This window comes from Orycteropus afer, unplaced genomic scaffold (assembly GCF_000298275.1).
Source record: "Orycteropus afer afer isolate SDZICR_OR568_19922 unplaced genomic scaffold, OryAfe1.0 scaffold00033, whole genome shotgun sequence".
In the NCBI taxonomy this organism is placed as follows: Eukaryota; Metazoa; Chordata; class Mammalia; order Tubulidentata; family Orycteropodidae; genus Orycteropus; species Orycteropus afer.
In genome coordinates this window covers 4,308,283-4,316,153 of record NW_006921620.1, presented here as the reverse complement: position 1 = coordinate 4,316,153, position 7,871 = coordinate 4,308,283, and the positions used below count along the sequence as shown (strand labels likewise).

Here is a 7,871-nt window from a genome sequence, read left to right as displayed (position 1 = left end):
CAGGTTCTTTCTGGGCATGTATCTCACCTTGTGTATTATGTTACTTTCTAAATGCCCCCATATACATGGATACTTTTGAATGCTCTAATTTCCCAAAGAAACTCTCTATCTGGCTTTTCCTCCCTGGCCTTTGGTGGTCTATTGCATATCTCAGTCATACTCTTTTGTCCCAGATGGTTACAAGTTGATCGTTTGCCTGACAGTATTTTCAGGCAATGCTGACGGCTTTCCTGCCCTAAGTGAGTTTTGAGATAGAAAAAATAGATACGAGTACCTTGTGTCAGTCCTTTAGTTAACCCCAGGAAAGTTATAAACAACACAATAATTTGTGAATAAGACCTACTATGCTTCTCCAGAACCAGGGACTAGGGTCCAACACTGGTATTATGGGATGCTATCTTTAAGAGTGCCACTAAGCTGGGGAGGGACTGGGGCATAGGCATATAAAAAAGCCACAAAACTCTCCTACCATTTTAAAGTTGCCTCTTTTTTTTTCTCTTGATTCAGACTTCACTTTGTTGCTACAAACTTTGTTTTTAGAGTCTGACAAAGTTGGTTCTATCAGTTTCTGCTTGATTTTCAGTGTTTCTGTCAGGGAATGGGAACTTAAAGCTGTCCACTCTGCCATCTTGTTGACTCGGAGCCCACATTCTTACCTATATCATTATATTGCCTTAAGGACAGCTATTGTTCACTGAGTATTCAGGTACTGTGCTAGTATTTTACATGCATTATCCTCCTTAAAAAGAAGTTCTGGTGGTGTTTTTGCCTCAGTATCTCTAGTTATTATATACTTCTTATGTGCCATTTAAGGAACTATGGTGGTGTAGCAGTTAAAGCATTTGGCTGCTAACCAAAAGACCCCACTCTGTGGGAGAAAGATGAAGCAGTCTGCTTTTGTAAAGATATAGAGCATTGGAAACCCTATGAGTTCTGTTCTAAAGGGCCACTATGAGTCAGAATTGACTCGATGGCAGCGGTTGGATCTTATTTAATCCTCACCACAATCTTCTGAGGTAGGTATTACTTCTATTCTAAGGAGACTAGAGTTCAGTTATTTAAATCTTGCTTCAGGTGATATAGCTTATAAAAGTAGGTGAACAAACCCAGACTTGTGTGACCTCAAAGTTCATTTCTTATTTTTAACTTTCTAATTCTTTAAGTGAGGCAGAATTTAAAACCAGTGAAATACATAGGTAAATAATGGATTGAGTTTTGACCAATGTATACACTTGTACACCCAACAACTTGATCAAGATAAAGAACATTTCTAGTACCCCAGAAAGTTTCCTCCTGCCCCTCCCCACTCAATTCCTCCCACCTCCCCCAAAGATAAACACTGTTCTGATTTCTATAACCATACATTGGTTTTTGAGATTTATGCATGTTATTGCATATAACAGTATTTCTTTTTATAGTATTTCATCTTATGACTATTTCAAGTTACTTATCCATTCTCCTACTGATGGACATTTGAGCTGTTTTCAATTTTTGTCTATAGATAAACAAAGGAAATATGAACATTCTTGTAAAAGTCTTTTGGCAGACACACATTTTAATTTTTCCAGCTAAATACCTAGGGATGGTATTGCTGAGAACAAGAGTAGCTGTATACTTGAAATTAAAAGGAACTGCCAAATAATTTTCAAAAGTAATTTCAGATGTTCCACATCATTTGGTGTTGTCAAACTTCTTAATATTAACTATTCTATGGGTATGCAGTGGTTTTAATTTTCACTTCCTTGATGATGACTAATGATGCTGAGTACATTTAAATGTGCATATAGCTCTTTATATTCTTCTATGAAGTGTTCAAGTCTTTTACTTAGTTTTAAATTGAGATGTCTGTCATTTTATTATTGATTTATCGTGAGTTATTTATATGGATTTTGAATATAAGTCCTCTGTTTAGTTTGCCCCTGGTCTGAGATCCTAGACAAATAAGATAGCTAATCCTATATATTTCCCTTCTGTCAAGGATTACAATCTTGTATTGCCTATTGTGCCATACCTGGAAATAGCTACCTTACATATTTTGTTCACTTTCACAATTGTTAGGACATGAAGGTAAGAGTGATACCCTCATGTTCTAACAATTATTCCATCATGTCTAGAAGCATACATTTGAATATACTCAAACCTATATTGTTAACCATGATAGTAAATTATCACTGTATCAGGAATATACTGGAAGAAAATGACAATGAAGTTCTTAATAATGTGGAAAAACATCAACAGGATCAGGGCATGGGAAAGATAAAAGGTAAGCAGTTGTTGTCAGAGTGGAGATGCTGAAACTTAAGATTTCAGAGATGAAATAGATGATAACAAGATCCTGATATGGCCACAGCTATGGATGGCTGAAACGGAATAGCCTAATCTCTACATTTTGCAGAAAATAAGTGAGCTGACAGCCCTCCAGATTATACACTTTGATAGCAAGGGCGAGTGAATGATGATGCAAAAGGAACAAACCAAGCAAACAAAAACAGAAATAGGAAAGCAGAAAAAAAAGTGTTACAGCTCTTTTAGAATTTGCCTAGCACATTTTCTGGTTTTTAAATTGTCCAAGATTTGTTGGAAGAGAACTTCCCTGATATGATTAAAGATGAGAATATATATATTCAGAAAGTCCAATAAACCCCAAACAGGATAGACCCCAAAAGAAAATCACCAAGACAGATCGTTGTCAAATTCAGCCAAACCAAAGACAAAGAAAGAATCCTGAAAGTAGCATGGGAAAAATGAAAAGTTACCTACAAAGGACAACCAATAAGAATAAGCTCTAACTTCTCAGCAGCAATCATGCAAGTGAGAAGGCAATGGGATGGTATATATAAAAACCTGAAAGAGAAAAGTTTTCAACTAAGAATTATATACCCAGCAAAATTGTCCCTTAAAAATGATAGTGAAATTAGGAGATTTTCAGATAAGCAGAAATTAAGGGAATTTGTTAAACCAGACCAACTTTACAAGAGATACTAAAGGGAGTCCTCTGAACAGAGAACCAAAATAGCAAACAACAACCAGCCATTAATACACAAGATGGCATAACCCAGAAACCAACAAAACTATGGAAGTATCCAAAGTAAAATAAGCTTACAAGATTGTAAACAGAGAATCAGAGACATCAATTGGCAAATGAGGACAACTACAAACCAAAAAGAGGGAAAAAAACTGCACTTACAGAACTTCTAAATGGTGAGGAAGTGAAGAGAGTTGCAAGACAGAATACTGTTTTAAATTTGGAGAGAAAATGATAAATCACAGGGTAACCTCAGAGAAAAATGATAAACCTTCATATCACAATAAAAAAAGAGGACAAGCAGAAATATTTAGCAAACAATAAAACAATAGCAACAAAGGAAATGGTAACAAGATCCATAAATATAATGAGCTCAGCACAGAAAACTATATGGACTAACGAAACCAGGAACACCATGAAAAAACACATAACAAAATGACAGCTATGACATGTTTGTCAGTAATTACACTGAATGTCAATGGATTAAATGCACTACTCAAGAGATGAAGAACTGCAAACTAGATAAGAAAACATAACCTATCAATATACATCTACAAGAGACACACCTCAGAGACAAAGACAAAAATTGACAAAAAATCAAAGGCTGAAAAAAGATTTATCAAGCAAATGGCAACCATAAAAGAGCAGGAGTGGCAATATTAATTTATGATCAAATTGACTTTAAGACAAAAACCACCATATGAGACAAGGAAGGACATTACATAATGCTTAAAGGATCAATTGAACAAGAAGATATAACCATAATAAATATCTATTGACCCAATGAAAGAGCCCCAAAATACATAAATCAGACTTCAACAGAATTGAAAAGGCAAATAGATGACTCTACAATCATCATAGAAGACTTTTAACACACCACTTTCAATCAAAGATAGAACAACTGGCAAGAAACTCAACAAAGACATGTTGTTGTTATGAGCCGTCGAGTCAGCCCCGACTCATAGTGACCACTCCTTGGGTTTCTGAGGCAGTATCACTATGGAAGCAGATTGCCCAACCTTCCTTCTGAGGAGTGGCTGGTGGGTTTGAACTGCCAGCCTTCTGGTTATCAGTCAAGTGCTGTAGGCACTATGGTACCAGAGCTCCTTCAAAAAAGACATTTGTTGTTGTTGTTTTGTGCCATCGAGTCGGCCCCGACTCATAGCAATCCCTCCTTGGGTTTCCGAGACAGTGTCACTCAGGAAGTAGATTGTCCCATCTTCCTTCCAAGGAGTGTCTGGTGGGTTTGAACCACCAGACTTCTGGTTAGCAGTCAAGTGCCTTAGGCACTATGTTACCAGAGCTCCTCAACAAAGACATAGAAAAGCTAAAGGATAAAATTCACCAACTTGACCTTATAGACATATACAGAGCACTTCACTCAACAACAGCATGATATACATTCTTTTCCAGTGCAAATGGAACATTCTCCAGGATAGACCAAATGTTAGTTTATAAAGCAAGCCTTAATAAATTTTAAAACAGTGAAATACTCCAAAGCATCTTCTCAAATCACAATACTATCAAATTAGAAATCAAAAACAGGAAGATCAACAGAAAAAGAGCAAACACATGGAAACTGAATAACACCCTCCTTAAGAATGACTGGGTAATAGAAGAAATGAAAAATGAAATTAAAAAATTCCTTGCATCAAATGAGAATGAAAACACAATGTACCAAAATCTTTGGGACACAGCAAAAATAGTGATCAGAGGCCAATTTATAGCAATAAATGCACACATCAAAAAAGAAGAAAGAGCCACAATCAACACTTAAACCAACATATCCAGCAATTAAAAAAAGAACAGCAAGAAAAGCCTACAGTCACCAGAAGAAAGGAAATAATAAAGATTTGAGTAGAAATCAATGAAACAGAAAAAAATCAACAAGACTAAAAGCTGTTTTTTTGAAAAGATTAATAAAATTGACAAACCACTAGCAAATTTAACAAAGGAAAAGAGGGAGAGAATACAAATAACACAAATAAGAAGTGAAATGGGAGACATCACAACAGAACCAACTGAAATAAAAATAATAATATCAGGATACTATGAAGAACTGTATTCCAACAAATGTGAAAATCTGGAAGAAATGGACAGATTTCTAAAAACACACTACTTACCTAAACTAACACAGAGTGAGGTAGAAAATTTGAACAGACCTGTAACAAAAGAAGAAATTGAACAGGTCATAAAAAGTTATCAACAATAAAAGGTCCTGGCTCACAAAGTTTCACCGGAGAATTGTACCAAACATTCAGAAAAGAACTGACACCAATCCTATGTGAACTATTCCAAAACACAGAAAAGGATGGAATCCTCCCTAACTCATTTTATGAAGCAAGCATAATTTTGATACCAAAACTAGGCAAAGACATCACTAAAAAGGAAAACTACAGACCAATATCCGTCATGAATACAGATGCAAAAATCTTCAACAAAGTCCTAGCCAATAAACTCCAACAACATATCAAAAAAAATAATTCATTATGACCAAGTGGGTTCATATCATGTATGTAAGGATGGTTCAACATTACAAAAACAATCAATGTCATCTACCATATAAATAAAGGAAAAGAACTACATGATCATTTCAATCAATGCAGAAAAGACATTTATTTGATAAAATCCAACACCCTTTCCTGATAAAAACTCTCAGCAAAATAGGAATAGAAGGGACATTCCTCAGCATAGTAAAAAGCATCTATGCAAAACCACCTGTAAGATGGAAGAATAGGCAGACAAGTGACAAAGACCCTCTTCAACAAAGAAAAACTGATTGACAGAGATACAGAAGATAATCCTGGAGCCCTGAGCTTTGAAAAGAACTATGCAGAAGTGGATTAGGCTCCAACTAGTGGATAAACCTGAATGAAAACAGTGAGTACAGAGACAGTTGGAGCTGAAGACTGTCAGCTACTCTGATGGGACCAACAGCCTGAATATTTCCAAGTGGTGTTGGGACCTGAGAATTGACCTAAAGATTAGCCCTGGTCACCAAGTGCTACCGGGACGACTTTGCTGGTGGTCTATGACTAGGAAGTAAAACAGCAAGGAGGGAGACAACCTGAGCTATTGACCTCCTGCTGTCCAGAGGGCACAGCCATTTTGATTGTTTACATGCGACAGCCATTTTGGATATTTAAAGTGACCGAGGGTGCAGCCATTTTGAATGTTTATAAGTGGTGGCCATTTTGGATATTTAAAGTGACCGAGGGTGCAGCCATTTTGAATGTTTACAAGTGGTGGTCATTTTGGATATTTAAAGTGACTGAGGGTACAATCATTTTGAATCTTTACAAGTGGCAACCATTTTGGATTTTAAAGTGATAGCATTCTCATTTGGATGCCAGGGACCAAAGAATAGGCTCTGTTTGCCAAGGTCGGCAGGGGCATAGGAGAGGCTGACAACAGGAAAGGAGACAGGTGGTGTGTGTATAAGTGCTGTCAATTAGTGAATAGAGAAGCACAACAACATACACTGTTTGCATAGATAACATACAAACAAAACAAAGAAAACAAAAATCATGGGCAAGTCACTCCAACATATAATCACCAATTAAATATAAACACAAAAATGTCACAATGCCTGAGAGACAATTGAGCATCACAGTCCACACAAAGAAGCAAGATAAACAAGGGACCAGGATATAGACCTAAAACACATCCCTGAGGAAGAAGCAGCATTGGAACTCACTGATAAGGAATTCAAAAGAATTATATTTAGATATCTTCAATGAATTGAGAGGCAGATCAAGGAAAACACAGAGAAAACCCGAGAACAATTCTGAAAGACAATACAAGAACAAAATGACAAAATAAATGAAAAATTAGAAATGATTCAAAATCTACACACAGAAATCCAGAAGATTGATACTAAATTTTCAGAAATAGATAAGACATCAAATGGGCAAAGGAGCAGAATTGAATCAATGGAAGACAGAATTAGGGAGACTGAAGGCAAATACCTGAATACTTCTTTGGAAAGGGATCAATCAGAAAAAGGATCAAAACAAAATGAAGAAAGCCTAAGGTTCATGTGGGATACCATTACAAGGAATAACCTACGTGTAACTGGAATTCCAGAACAGGAATAGACAAATAAAACCACAGAGAAAATTGTCAAAGATTTGTTGGAAGAGAATTTTCCTGGTATGATGAAAGATGAGAATATATCCATTCAGAAGTCCAATGAACCCCAAACAGGATAGACCCCAAAAGAAAATCACCCAGACATATTAACATCAAGCTCACCAAAATCAAAGACAAAGAAAGAATCATGAGAGCAGCATGGGAAAAACAAAAAGGTACCTACAAGGGGCAACCAATAAGACTAAGCTCGGATTTCTTGACAGAAACCATGCAAGTGAGAAGACAATGGGACGTATATGTAAAACCCTGAAAGAGAAACATTTCCAAACAAGAATTATGTACCCAGCAAAACTGTCCCTCAAATATGATGGTAAAATTAGGACATTTCCAGATAAGCAGAAATTAAGGGTCTTTGTTAAAACCAGACCAACCTTACAAGAGATGCTAAAGGGAGCCCTTTGGACAGAGAAGCAACAGCCAACAACAACTGACCATTAACACACATGATAATATGACCCAGAAAGCAACCCAGCTATGTTAGTTTTCAAAGTAAGTAAGTCTACAAGAGTGTAAACAGGGAACCAGAGACATCAACTGACAAATGAGGACAACTACAAACTAAAAAGAGGGAAAAACTGTGTTGTTACAGAACTTCTAGATGGTAGGGAAGTCAAGACAACTACAAGATAGAACGGATTGTTCTAAACTTGGGAAGAAAACTATAAATCACAGGGTAACCTCAAAGAAAAATGAT

At 36.4% G+C, this 7,871-nt stretch overlaps 1 non-coding gene across 1 annotated transcript; it reads left to right on the top strand.

Moving 5' to 3' along the window:
* The first annotated feature begins 2,512 nt into the window (after positions 1-2,512).
* On the top strand, positions 2,513-2,571 carry LOC122149591. Its single transcript, XR_006163226.1, has one exon. It is a non-coding gene; the product is annotated as a U7 small nuclear RNA (small nuclear RNA).
* The last annotated feature ends 5,300 nt before the right edge of the window (positions 2,572-7,871 follow it).